General features: G+C 43.2%; 1 protein-coding gene and 1 non-coding gene across 18 annotated transcripts in view; both read left to right on the top strand.

The window, feature by feature from the left end:
* The window catches only part of HHAT (hedgehog acyltransferase), a 300,160-nt gene that overhangs the window by 136,048 nt on the left and 148,931 nt on the right, over positions 1-15,181 (top strand). The window lies entirely within an intron of this gene.
* TRNAA-UGC (transfer RNA alanine (anticodon UGC)) lies at positions 5,676-5,751 on the top strand. The gene has a single exon. It is a non-coding gene; the product is annotated as a tRNA-Ala (tRNA).

Below are 15,181 nucleotides of genomic sequence, written 5' to 3'. Positions count from 1 at the left end.
TGAAGGCAACTGGACTCCGGCCTCCTAGGCTGCAAGGCCTTCAAGTGACATTGGGCCCTAATGAACTGATGGACCAAGTAATGCTTTAGAACAAGGGAGACAAAGAGACTCGTTAAATTAGGGGAAAACTGCCTTTTGACATACTCTCTGAGCGTCTCAGAGAAATTGGAGCCACCGGCAGGTACTCCGCCCAAAGTAAAGACCACAAATTTAAATGAGTGGAGACGTGTCACCACTGATTTTCTTGAACCGTCTTCATTTGACATTGACATGCCCTCACTTAGACTTGGCTCCCAGGAGAACTCTCTATAGGTGAGCCCCTCTGGACATGCAAACTGAGGCTCAAATACCAAATCCAAGAACGTTCATGTTTCCCAAGAGGAGGTCCTCTGGCTGAATCAGATGCCTCGGAAGAGTTCCCAGGTTGGACATCCCTGCATGTCCTCAGGCAAAAACCTTTAATGAGATTATTAGTCAAAGCTAATGTTCTCACGAAGGGAATGAAACTGAACCCACTGACCTGGCAGTGGCATTAGACTAAGAATTTAAATTGAGGTCTGTGGCATTGAACTTGGGTGTCATGTCTTAATTTTTGTCAAGTTTAAGCTCAGTTACAGGGAAGATTGTGGAGACTTTCACCTACTAAGAAAAACATTTCACAGTAGAGATTTTTACTTTAGATCTAGAAGAACACTTAAAATATGAAATCACAAAACCAGGTTTTTTTCACATCAGGGATAAAAATAACACATTGGAAGGAGCACCAGGCAAAACCTCAAAGTTTCATAGAGAAAAAGTTGAAACCAGCCAGTGTGTGTTTCAGCTTCTTCATTATGTAACAGCCTCATAGAATGTGCCCCAAGACATCATTTTTTTTTTTATGAAGTTGAATAAAGTCCTTGATTGAAAGTGGGAAGAAATGGGGAGGGTTAGAGCTCAGTGGTAGAGCTCATGCTTAGCATGCACGAGGTCCTGGGTTCAATCCCCAGTCCCTCCAGAAAGTGGGAAGAGAAGGGAGGGGGTCAGAGATTTCTTCATGTGCTGCTAAATCCACTGTGACCTTATTCTGCGCTGGTGCATCCTGGTTTGGGTCCCTTGTTCCGATCTCAGCAGAACCACCGCCATCTCTCAGAACCGGCCTCCCCACCTCCTCCGTTCCTTCACTGCAGCCAGGGTGGGATCTTCGTAGAAGGCGAATCTCTGTCTAGTAATTCCTTTGCTTAAAACTGTTTAATGGCTGTCCTTAGGAGAAATTGCAAACTCCTCTGATGTGCAAGCCTGCTCTGAGAGGCAGGATGGAGGTTGTGCTTAAGGTTGTGGGCTACGGAGGCACACTTCCTGGTTTAGGAGTTGCCTCTGCCCCTTCCTGGCTGAGAACCCTTAGGCAAGTTACTTCCCTCTCTGGGCTTCTGTGGCCTCAACTGTGAAACTGAGATGATAGTAATAATAGAACACTGACGGGGTTGTTGTGAGGATTAAGTGAGTTCTAGCACATCCTAAACACCCAATAAACATTCACTATTATGATGATTGTTTATATTCTGCTCTCAGTTTGCCTCTGCCCCTCAGTCATTCCAAAATATTTACTTATACCTTCCCCACTTCGATTCACCTATGGGTCATATTTCCTTTGGTCTCTTATTTCTGTAAGTTGCTTCCTTTGTCTGGAATGTCATCACACACACACACACACACACACACACCTATCTGCATCCTCTACATTCACCTGCTACATCTTCTGGCTAAGTCTTCAACCTCCAAAGCTCACACACACACACCCCCACACACCTATCTGCATCCTCTACACTCACCTGCTACATCTTCTGGCTAAGTCCTCAACCTCCAAAGCTCACACACACACACCCCCACACACCTATCTGCATCCTCTACATTCACCTGCTACATCTTCTGGCTAAGTCTTCAACCTCCAAAGCTCAGCCCAGGTCAGGGCTCCTTCACTCTGCATCTTCTAGCCTCCCGCTGCTCCAGTTCTTCCTTGTACCCTGCCATTCATCACACAGTACAGTAATGGCCTGTTCACTTGTAGCTCTTTGCTCACTGCCCTTACCCTTGTGAGAGAGGGATTACATCTACATCGCCATCATTTCTGCATATTCACTATCTACCTACTGTGTGCTTATGAATGCTGGATGTGTCCATGGATGGATGGATGGAGGTTACCAAGGGAGTCTGATCTAGTGCCAGGAAACTTCCCAAGGCAGCCCATTTGGTTAGTCAAAACTGCACTAAATCTGCCTGGAGATACAATCACTCCATCAAGTTTTCTAACCCATTACTCATCCATAGTAAACTTAACTGGTTCTCCGTGTCATCCACCCCCTCATCCTGGCTGGTACCCTCTAAGTATGCTCCTCTTGTATCAATCTCTCTTTGAAGTAAGCACTTGAAATTGAGAATGACCCTCTTGGTGTGGCCTAGTGAGCACAGAGATATACTATCAGTTCTTCTGTTCTTCTAGTAAAGTGGACAAATGCTAGCCTTTTTTTTTTTTTTTTTTTTTTTTTTTGCCCCACAACATTGTTGATTAGTTGAGCTCACTGTTGACTAACTCCCCCAAATCTTAGCATCCTTCTGTGGTACCACCTTGCCTCCATCCTGTACCTGCAGGGCTTTGTGGGCCATAGCAAAGGTGGCTCCTCTGAGTGCGATGGGGAGCCATTGTTGGGTTTAAGTAGAGGAGTGATGTATCTTGAATTTTTAAATATCTCTTTGTTCTATTGATAAAGACCTTTAGGAGAGCAAGGGGAGCCCATTAGGAGGCTATTGAGGGAGAGGTGATGAGAAGTCATCGGATTCTGGATATACTTTTGAAAGTAGAGCTAACAGGGTTTGCTGACGGGTTGGATGTGGAGATTAGAGAGTCAAGGATGATGACAAGAATTGTGGCCGTAGCAGCTAGAGCAATGGAGCTGCCATCATTTGAGGAGGAGAGGACTCTGGGAGGAACAGGTGCAAGGGGAAGATCAAGAGTTTAGTTTTGGAGATGCTAAGTTGGAAACCTCTTTTAGACATCCAAGTAGAGTTGTTTAAAAAAAAAAAAAGCAGGGGAAATATATAGGTCTGGAGTATAGGAGTATAGGGAAATATATAGGTCTGGGTTGGAAATACCAATCTGGGAGTTCGGGGCGTACAGATAGCATTTAAAATTTAGAGACAGGATGGTGAGACTGCCAAGAGAATGAATATATAGGGAAGAGAAGAGGACCAAGGACCAGTGAGCCCTGGCTCTCTGACCTTAGAGGTTGGAGTCAGCAAAGGCATCTGAAAAGCAGCAACCAGTGAGTCAGGAGGAGAGCCAGGAGAGTGTGGCGTCCCAGATGACTAAATGAAAGTCGGGGAAGATATTTATATAACAGAGTACAAACTTAATATAAATACACGTCGTATATAACATTTAAGATAAATACATAATAAGTACTTAGTGGAAATAATGTTTTTAAATAAATACATAATAGATTAGAAAGTGTGTGTAATGGATTATATCTGGAAAAATAGCCAGGAATCAGAAGGGGCTCAGTTCTGCTGTTCTTAGTACTTTGATTTTGGGGAAGTTAAATAGCTTTTGTCCAGCACTTTTTTTTTCTCCCCCAGCAACATTTTTAACTCATCTGTAAAGTGGGGATTTTAATCCTGGTCTTGCTATCGGAGTTATTGTGAGAAGCAATGGAAATACTAGATACAGATGTGGTTTGTTGGCACGCATGCTCCCTCTCTTGCATCTGTATCTGCATCTATATCCATGTGCACACGTATATGCATGTATACTTATATGTGTATGTGTGTATTTATGGGGTTCCAGAGATTGGTATATTGTTAATATCTATTAAATCACAGCTTTTCCGGTAGGTGGCCTGAGATGACCTCTAAAAATGGCTCACTATTTAAACCCCACAAAGTCATGCAAATCAAGAGGTTCAAATCTTCGTGTTCACTTTAAGAACATTCAAGAAATTGCCCAGGCCGTTAAGGGTGTGCATATCCAAAAGCCACCAAGTATCTGAAGGATATCACTTTACAGAAGCAATGTGTGCCATTCTGTCGTTACAATGGTGGAGTTGGTAGGTGTGCCCACAAAACAATGTGGCTGGGTGCAGGGTCGATGGCCCAAAAAGAGTGATGAATTTTACTGCACATGCTCAAAAATGCAGAGAGGAATGATGAGCTTAAGGGCTTAGATGTAGATTCTCTGGTAATTGAGCACATCCAGGTAAACAAAGCTCCCAGGATGTGGTGCAGGGTGCACAGAGCTCATGGTCAGATCAACCCTTACGTGAGCTCTCCCTGTCACATTGAGATGATCCTTACTGAGAAGGAGCAAGTTGTTCCTAAACCAGAAGAAAAAGATATCCCAGAAGAAAGTGAAGAAATAAAAACTTATGGCCCAGAAATAAATTGAGCAAAAAAAAAATTGCAAATATAAGTAAAAGCAGAAAAAAAAATCACTCAGGTTACGACCTATTATGGTCATAATTATTTTAGTAGGTTGCAGACAGCATTTTGAAAAATAAGGAATAGAAAGCATCACTGAATTGCTCAGAGTAAAAGTAAGTCAGATTTCTTGAAACTGATGCCTGTAGTAGTTATCTATTCCTGTATAACAAATTACCCCAAAACAGCAATTTAAAACAACCAGTATTTTATTATCTCTGGGGGCCAGCAGCTGCCTTGCTGAACGGTTTGACTTGGGTTGAAGATGAGCTGTCCTCCTGGGCTGCAGTCATCGGGAGGCTTGACTGGGCTGGAAGGTCCACTTCCAAGCTCGCTCTTGTGCCTGCTGGCTGGAGACTCAGCTCCCAGTCCTGTGGGTCTTTCCTTAGGGCTACCCAGGACATCGTAGCTAGCTTCCACCAGAGCGCATGATCTGAGAGCAAGAACAAAAGAGCATCCCCAGGTCAGAAGCCACAGTCTTGTTTACCATCACCTACTCTCATCACATCTGCCATGTTTCTCTTCTGTTCCATTAGTCACACAGACTAGTCCTGGCACAGTGGGGGCTGCAGAAGAGTGTGATTGCCAGGAGGCGAGAACCATTGAGGACCATCTTGAAACCTGGCTACCATAGCCTCCCTCCATATTGGTGAATACTGGGCTGAGATACAAAGTACATTTCTTTTTCTTTTTTTTTTAATATTTTTTTACTGAGTTATAGTCATTTTACAATGTTGTTAATTTCCAGTGTAGAGCACAATTTTTCAGTTATACATGAACATACATACATTCATTGTCACATTCTTTTTTGTTGTGAGCTACCACAAGGTCTTGTATATATTTCCCTGTGCCATACAGTATAACCTTGCTTATCTATTCTACATATGCCTGTCAGTATCTACAAATTTCGAATTCCCAGTCTGTCCCTTCCCATTCCCCTCCCTCTTGGCAACCACAAGTTTGTATTCTATGTCTGTGAGTCTGTTTCTCTTTTGTATTTATGTTCTTTTTTTTCTTTTTAGATTCCACATGTGAGCGATCTCATATGGTATTTTTCTTTCTCTTTCTGGCTTACTTCACTTAAAATGACATCAAAATGCATTTCTTAATGTGGGTCACGTGAAAAAGGGTTTAAGAAACACTGCTCTGCAGTGGCTAGTACTCTGTGCTATTGGGCAGAGTGGTCCGTTAGCTGGCAGAAGCCCATTTAAGAAGCTCTGCTATTGGGAGGTGGGTGTAGCTCAGGGGTAGAGCACATGCTTTGCATGCACGAGACCCTGGGTTCAATCCCCAGTACCTCCATTAAAATAAATAAGTAAATAAATAAACCTAATTACCTCTCCCAAAACAAAACTAAGCAAAAAAAAAAAAAAAAAAAAAAAAAACAACAAAAAAAACCCCCAAAACCCCAGAAGCCCTGCAATTGGTGCTCTTTTACACCCATGGTTAATTACCAGTGACTTTCAGACCGTGACTGTGAACACCAGTGATTTTTACAATGAAACAATACAACTGAAGTCGAAACGGGCTATGCAGGTCTGTTTATCCATAAATAAAATGAGCCTGCACTGTGTCCTTTCATCGCCCCCCTGTCTGACTTCTGCAGTGCTGCGTCATTCACCCATCTGGTCAGCTGCCAGCACATCCGCTGTCGGTGGGCTCTCACTTCAGATCTGTGGCCGTACTTTACGCACAACTGTGTGGCTTGTGCAATATACTGTCTGGGTTTGTGAGAGTAATTATACTTTCTGCCTTTTTTTTTCTGCTTGCTTATTGGCCCGTGGGTGTGGGCTGAGTAATGCGCTTGTAAGAAATTTTACCAGTAGATGAAGGGGGTTTACCTTTAGGTAGGCAAAGATGTAAGTTTATAATTGAACTTTCATGTTTTGTGTAGAGGGCCTATTACATACATAACGATGTGCCTTATATAAAGGGATCTTACAGAATAAATATAGATATGACTTTTAATATACCTTACTGTGAAAAACAAATCCATTTTAGCTTTTCGGGTGGATTTTTAAAAAATTAGCGTTAAGTGACTGAAAAAGAAGAAATTTTCCTTGAAGCACTAGTAGACTCTAAGCAGGCTAGGAAGTCTCCAGTTAAGGGACCAGCAGAAAACACCAGTAAGTAAAAACATATGGCCACTGGCTTTTCACTTAAAACTGCAGGGAAGCCTCCTGGTTTGCTGTTCACTGTCTGTGCTTCAGAGAGCTCCCACTGCTTGTCAGCCTGCAGCCACAGGTCTTTTCTGACTTGCTGGGGTCTTCTTCATCTTCCAGTCACAGGGGAGGGTCAGAGGACTGTTACTCTCAGCAGCCTTCCAGGGACAGGGGTCCTTTAGTTCTCCAAGAAGTATTCCCCCAGCATGCTGGGCACACTGTCATTATTTGTGTATCAGTTGCCTCCCTAGTCTGTAAACTTGTGTAAGCAGGGACTGTTCCCAGCACCTGCCAGTCACTGGCCCAGCGTGGGGGCTAGATACATATTTGTTGAAGAGGAGGAAATTAAATTCTTTATTTTCTTGAATGTGCTTATGTTCAGAAGATGAAGGTTTGTGCTATAATATACACAAGATGCTACTTTTTCTCAGTGTTTCTATTAAATGTTGTAAATTTTAATTGTTCTTGAAATTTGTGAACTTTAGAATGTTAGAGACTATTTATAATATAATTTCTATTTCTTGAAGTAAGTTTTTTCCCCTTTGAAGCCCATCTCATTTTTGGTAACCTCCAGGGGGAGATGGACTTAATTTTCATAACATGAATGTGGCCCCCTGACGGCTTGAGTGAGCAGGTTGAGGACTGCAGAGACGTTTGAAGGTCTCTTGAGATTCAAACCTGTATGTATATTCCTGAAGGCCAGAGCCCTCACAGACCAGGCAGCATCGCTGGTCAGCCGTATGAAATGCCTTTCTCTCCGTCTAGAACACACTCTGAACGAAGGACCGCCAGCAGAGTTGCTCCAGGCTTGGCCCACTGACCTGGCTTTGGCATTTTAACTATGAAAAACAAAAGCAAAGGTTTGCGTGATGGTTTATGAAAAGCTACGAGCTTTTTGTGTGTATTAGCTCTCTGTCTTGCTGTCCCTTGATTTTTCCTTCCTGGCTGTACTGTGCTCACCAGCCCCGTGCAGAATGTCCTATCTGGTTCCGGTGAGACCGTCTGTATCACGCTGCTCCCAGCCTCAGGCCTGGCACATGACACAGCCCGACAGAGTTCCATCCTCACCTGTGCCCCTCGGGTCCCCGCTCCCCACTCCCTTCACCTGTCTCTGCTGGATTGCAGTGTGGGTTCTTCTCTTATTGACAGATTGTTGCTGTATAACCACTTTAATTTTTTTCTTCTTCTGAATTTCAATGAGGGAGAATTTGCTAGAAAGTTACAGAAGGAAAAATGATCACATTCACTTTGATTAGCTGGAACCCTCTAGGTGAAAGAGATGCCTAAGGAGAGATTAAGAAATTTTGCTAGAATTAGTGAGCATAGGAGAGGGTGCAAAGATTTGGGGACCCATTGTTTTAAAACCCTAGAACTCTGCTTATGTCTTAGTAGTGAATAAATACCAATAGGACATTCTTATCAAGGCTCCCATATATAATTAGTATGAAAATAAAACTGAAGAGGGAAAGGAATCTAAAAAAAAAAAAAAAGAACATAAATACAAAATAAACAGACTCATAGACATAGAATAAAAACTTGTGGTTGCCAAGGGGACAGGGGGGTGGGAAGGGACAGACTGGGATTTCAAAATTTGTAGATACTGACAGGCATATGAAGAATAGATAAACAAGATTATACTGCATAGCACAGGGAAATATATACAAGATATTGTGGTAGCTCACAGTGAAAAAGAATGTGACAATGAATATATGTATGTTCATGTGTGACTGAAAAATTGTGCTCTACACTGGAAATTGACACAACATTGTAAAATGACTATAATTCAACAAAAATGTTAAATAAATCAATCAGTTGTATTTATGGAAAAAAGAAATTAGTGAGAATGACACTAACATCAAATTTATTTTAAAAATTGATTATCAAGTATCATTTTTGGATGTAATGACCATTTTTTTGAATTCTAATTATGGTAATGGATCTTTAGTTTCAGTATAGAAAAGAAGACGAACTAGTGCACCTCACCCCAGTTGGGCACACTTGAGTCTCATTTCTGTCTTTTCAAACCTGTTGGCCTTAGGTTACTAATGGTGGCAGAACCAAATGTTCCGACTATTCTGAGGGGTGAAACCAGATCATTGAAACGATCATGTGGTGCAGTTTTTCAAGCCATAATGAACAGCTTCATCAAGCACATATCATGAGTAATCACTCACTGTAATGTGGTGCCCACAAGAGACATGCTGTACAGTGGAATGAGATTTTAATCAGATGACTGATTGTAAATATACATGGACTGAGAAAACTTTTTTCAGCTTTTAAGATTGTGTTAACATTTGCTCTGTGTTAAATTCTTGTAACACGGTGGCATTTTGGGGCTAAGTATTGACTTGTTTAATTACCCAGTTCTCAGTCCCAGCCTTTTGAGACCTGACCTACTTTATTGCGGTTCCCGAAATGCTGAGTATCTTGGGCCCAGTTTACTTTATAAACAGAAGCCGAGGCTCATATCACTATATAATCTTTCCTGAGGGGGGAATAAAAGGCGAAAGTCAGATGTTCTCATTCTCTGCTTGGAGATAATTCAGTAGTCGGGTTGTCAAAGGCAACCTGGGCATAAGGATCAGCGAGACCGTATCAGCAGTTCCATCAGAGATATGATTTCTCTCCCTCTATCTTGCTGTTTTTGGTTGCCTTCTGGGCATCATCACTGCAAGTGCTGCCTGGAAGAAAGAAGGGTTCATCTATCACTATCTCCCATGGCTCTGGGGCCAGTTCCCCTCCCAGTCAGTAACACTTTAGATTCCAACCCAGCGTGCTGTTCTTTGGGGTCCTAGTAAGCTGGCTTCCAGGGAGGAGCCTAAGTCCCATGGAATTGACATGCCACCTGGCAAGTACTTCCCTCCCCAAGCTGGCCAGCTTCTACTTTTCCTACAAAACCCAGCAAGAGCATCACCTCCTCTGGGAAGCCCTTGCTGCATGCCTCTCCTGCTGTTGTGATGTCAATACTCTTTTCATGAGCTGCTGGACACTGTGTTTGTTTTGGGGGGTGAGGTTTGGTTTGATTTTTTTTTTTTTACAAGACCCTGTCCGTCCCATCAGTAGGTGCTTTAATTTTATTGATGTGAGGGGACCCCTCTTCCATAGTGCCACCTTAGCAATTAATATCTGCTATTACTACATTTCAGGCTCCCAAAGCCAGTGTATTATTCTTAAGAACAACAAACAAAAATCTGTCCTAGTCCAGAAATTACAAACACAATTTTCGATAAGCATCTCATTTGACTTATAATATATGTTACTTAAATTTTTTTATTTTTTAAATTTTTAAATGTTTTTATTGAAGTATATAGTCAGTTTACAATGTGTCAATTTCTGGTGTACAGCATAATAGTTCAGTCATACATATATACACATATATTCATTTTCATGTTCTTTTTCATTATAGGTTACTATGAGATATTGAATATAGTTCCCTGTGCTCTACAGTATAAACTTGTTGTTTATCTATTTTACATATAGTCATTATATCTGCAAATCTCGAACTCCCAATTTATCCCTTGTCACCACTTCCCCCATCCTGATAACTGTAAGTTTCTTTTCTATGTCTGTGAGCCTGTTTGTTTTGTAAATAAGTTCATTTGTATCTTTTTTTTTAGGATTCCACGTATAAGTGATATCATATGGTATTTTTCTTTCTCTTTCTGGCTTACTTCACTTAGAATGACAATCTCCAGGTCCTTCCATGTTGCTGCAAATGGCATTATTTTAATATATGTTACTTTAATTGCTCTGAGTTTTTAATGAGGAAATCTGAGTTCAAGTTGAAGTTGGGTCAGTTATTAACTATGTAACTGCTGGCTAGCCATTTAACCTTCATTCATGCATTTATTCATTCATTCACATATTTACTGAGCCTGTGGACCAGGCCCTGTTAGGCACCCTGTGTTGGCTTCTCTAGCTGGCAAATGGCAAAATATACAAGCCCTACTTTCCTTACAGTTTGTTAAGAAATGTTATGACAGTGCTTTGTACATGTAGAGCTCTAAAGAGACATTTGTCATTATTTTAATGGACGAGGGCTTGTGCATCAAGAATAGAACAGAACAAAGAAGCAGAGAATTGCTTCTTTAACAGAATTTGTTGTGGCCACATGAGAAAAGTGTTATGGATATATCCAGGTGCGACATCTGGGGTGAGTCAGCCTCAGTTTTTTTTTTTTTTGTTTTTTTGTTTTTGTCTTCCTGTCTATCTTTATCCTGAAATATAATCCTGAGAACAAGAATCTCATTGCAGCCTGGGTGTCTTTCCTATGCTCCTGGGGGAGGCAGGAGCAGGGACTGATTGTCTCGCTAGAACTGGACACGGTGGGTGAGCTGTTAGTCCCCAGAAGGATGTCAGGCCTCCCCTCAAACACACAGGTGAGCGGAGAAAAGCAGCGAATGTCTAGCACATCACTCTTAACCATTTTTCTCTCAACCGATGGCTTTGTCTCATACTCGGTTAAAAGTCCTCCCTCTGCTAAATCTCCTGGCTTCTGCACTCATCACCTGTCACAGTGGAAACTTTCCCCCTAGATAAACAAAAAACCACCTCATTTGTCTTATCCTGCTGAAGCTGCTACCCTCTCCACTCCAACTTCAGAACCATGTACGTGTATAAACAACACATGCGAGTTACTTACACCCACTGTCCCTGCTTCCTCTCCATCACATTCTCTCTTCACTTGGCTCTGGTCTGGCACCTGGAGTCTTACTGGCCTAAATTCACTTTCACTCTTCCCCTTTACCCCGGCATCACTTTTTATCCCCGACTGTGCATGCTCTGAATCTCAAATCTCTATGCAGGTAAGATTTAGACAGAACCAGGTGTTGGAAAAACATAAGAAAGTGAGGGAATGGTATCCTGCAGACTCTGTTTATGTGACTTTTCCAGGTGGAGATAAAGATGGCATGACTTGATGCCAGTTGTTACGTGATGTCATCAGGAAGCCCCTTCCAAGTATTGTGTCCTGTACGTTCTCGGAAAATAAAGACTCTGATTGAGACCAACAGGAGGGCAGCATTGTGACATTTTGAATAAAGAACTGGGGTCTAGGGGACCTGACCATTAGCCTCAGCTCTGCCCCTAGTTGTGCTTCAAACTGTTTCATCTTCCTTATTATCTATGTCTTTACTCTGTCAAGTGAGGAGGTTACAGCAGATAAACTTAAAAGTCTCTCCTCCACTTTGAAATTGTTAGGTAGCCCAGTCAGAACTAATCAGGGCTTCTCGAGTCTAGTTACGAACTTTATTCTCGTAGTGATTTGATTCAGTTTTTACCTCCAACCCTTCAAGTCAGTCTTCAGACTTCCAGGTAGGAGTGTGAGCTAGACCTTGGCAGCCCACTCATGGGATGGACAAGTCTGGAGATGAAAAGCTGTGAGGGTTGTAAACTGAAGAAGCCGAGGCAAAGACTGAGGGTGAATATGGTACTTCACAGAGACACTGCCCTGCGTGTGTCAGGCTAGATGGCCATACCACGGTGGTTCTAAAACATACCTCACTGGTTAGGTGGCATTTGTAGCTTCTGGTGCACCGTTCCTTTCTTCTTTAGTCCCTAAGTCTAAAGAAGATCAGCCTGGAAGGAAGGACCAGGACCCTGAAAGGCAGGCAGCCTGGCAGAGCAGAGCAAATCCTGGAACCAACTGTGGGTTCTGGAACGAGTTCTGCCGCCGACATGCTGTGTGGGTGTCAGCCACAGGAGGCCGAAGAGGGATTCAAGGAGGTGCGCTGCCCGACTGGAAGAAGGCGCGTGGGGCCGACATGGAGCATAACAGCACCTTACTACGGTACAAGCAGATGGCGCGTGCGGGTGTTCGCACTTCTCCTTTTATAACGCCCGGGCATGCGTGTTGTTCATAATGCTGACTCATGCTGTTTGCGCATGCGTGTTGTTCATAATGCTGCCGCATGCTACTAGCGCATGCGTACATTTACTTCTTACCTCATACACATGCAAGTTATTGTGAACTTTGACCTGGGTCCCCTGGCCTACCCACTTAAGACTGCCAGCAGTGGGCCTGACCCCTTCTCTGTCCGAAGCGGATGCTGTGTGCTCCAGGAGTAAACCTAAGTGCAGGACCCCTCTGGCAGGTGCTGGGAGCCTAACTGGGATACACTCTGAAGCTCAACAGGAACAGCAGTCAGAATCATAATGAATAAACCATCAGGGCTGCCACGGAAGCATTAGCCCAGGCACAGTCTACTAATTTGCTGATGGTTATCAGACGAGAGCTGCTGCCCGGGAAGTGAGCGTTCATACTTAGAGACGCTTCCTGAAAGTGGCTGAAGCAGGGAGTCGGAAGCCTGAGGCCAGGTGGAGCCTTAAGTTCATCCATTCCGGTTTTCTGGCTGTCGCTCTAGTCTCCTCTAAACACCCTCTTAACCCATGCTTGAACTCGGGGTGGGAAATTCACTGCCTTATTAGGATATTGCAGCTTGTTCAAAAGTTCCTTTTTTTTCTTCAAAGTTCCCCGGGATTTTTTTCTGATTCATTGATTGATTAAGGACTTTTTTTTTCGGAAGGGAGGGAGGTAATAAGGGTTCAAAAGTTCCTTTTTGTATATCAAGCTGTTGCATATCAGTTGATGCTTGGACAACAAAAATGTTCATATCACGTATGCACACAGATTTCCTACTTTTAAAATATTTTGTCTTTTATTGAAGTGTAGTTGATTTATAGTGTTAGTTTCAGGTGTACAGCAAAGCAATTCAGTTATGCATATCCGTGCATATATATTTTTTTCAGATTCTTTTCCATTATATGTTATTACAAGAGATTGAGTATAGTTCCCTGTGCTATACAGTAGGTCCTTGTTGTTTATCTATTTTATATAAAATAATGTGTAGAAGATTTCCTGTTTTTATTTTCCGGAAGGAAGCAAGAATAGTATGCACAGGACCACTGCTTCTTATGTCTTCTCAGAAGGAAACCTTGGCCTATTGTGAGCTGGTAGCCATGAGAGGTTACTTTCTTCAACAGTGATAAGAATAATTGTGCTGTAGTTTGATAGCTATCTTATTTCAGAAGAGAAGGCCCATTTCTCCCTGTGGGTGTTTATTTAATGTATTTACACATAAGAGTGATATATTAAATAATTACTTTTGAGCATCTTCTGCCTGCAGTCTACTGTGCCGAGTGCCTAGGCAGGCACTCATGACAGCATGTGATCCACATGTTAATTTACTCAAAAGATAATGATTGAGAATCTGCTTGGTGGCAGGCTCTGGTTCCTGCATTCTTAATCAGCTTACCTGTCACAAGGATCCTTAAGGTCCCCCACTTGTCCCAGCCCCTAATTCCATTCTCAGCCAATCACACAGGCATGAGAAGAAATAGTCTGAAACACAGCATGTTTTCACAATCCTTCACTTCTGTACATTTAGACCCTAAATTTCATAGGAGACCATAGTTACTGGTGAAGCTGGACATGCACTGGTATGTACTGGTATGTACCAGTATATCCAAATAAGGTGCGAGTTCCGGGTGGGGGTGGTGGGAGGAGGCTCCCTGCCCCGCCCCACCCAGCCCACTCTCACTCAGCCCCAAGGCTCTTGGTGAGGACCCCACGGAACAAATGCTCTTCCTGCTTTTCTGCCCGTTTCTTGAGCTCTGTGCCCGTCCCTCAGATTTTCCAGCCGTGCTGACCTTTTCTCCAGTGCTCTGGCTCTGCCAGGGCCCTGGATTGAGTGGCCTCTCTTTCTGGGCTGCATTGGAAGACAACTTCTACCCTTTTTTTTAAGGCGGCTTGCTGCTCCCACTGAGTTACTGGGAATGGGGCTCCCATTAAAACAACTCTTAAAAATCGGAGGGAAGGAGGTTACTATTTACTGAGTCCTCATGGTGTATCAAGCGCTGTGCTAAGCCCTGTATCTGTATTTTATCACTTAATTCTCACAACCTCTCCGTTTTCCCAAACGGGAGGCTAAAGCCCAGAGAATTCACAGAACTTTCCAGAGCCGGGCTGACTAAGACCCGAGGCGGGAGATGCTGCCTGCAGAGCAGGTGTGCTTAAAGGGAGCGCAGCACGTGGGCTCGCCTGGAGCCGGGCAGCCAGGTCTGGAGAAGCAGAAATCAGGTGGGGGCGGAAAGGGCTCATTTATTGAAAATCAACAGCCACTTTCAATGAGTAATAATGAGAGGCGGCGAGAGCCGTGCTTTTAGGGGGAAGAGCACGTATTTCACGGCTTCAGGGCTCAGTTTGACTCCCAGCTTTGTCCTCTGCTGTCTGTGAGCTCTGTGCCAGTTACTTAGCCTCTGGAGTGTTGTTCCTTCACCGATAAACAGGGATGCCAACACCTACGGTAACTGCGCGTGTCGGTGAGTACCAAACATAGTAGTTGCCACCTTCTAAATACTCAAATAATAATTTCTGTAATTAGGATTTTCATGACTCCTTCGGGGGTGGTGGGGGCTTCTTCCCCTCCCCCACCTCTATACCTAAGGTCTCTGTGACTCCTTCCACATCCATTCAGCCTCTGATTCCTGCAACAGAGTCTGATGCTTTCTGTAGCTGTTATATAACTGAAAAGACTGAACAGGTTTGTGTGAGTGACGGAAGCAGAAATCTT

This window comes from Camelus bactrianus, chromosome 23, assembly GCF_048773025.1.
Source record: "Camelus bactrianus isolate YW-2024 breed Bactrian camel chromosome 23, ASM4877302v1, whole genome shotgun sequence".
Lineage (NCBI taxonomy): Eukaryota > Metazoa > Chordata > Mammalia > Artiodactyla > Camelidae > Camelus > Camelus bactrianus.
This window is presented reverse-complemented; position numbering and strand designations above follow the sequence as displayed.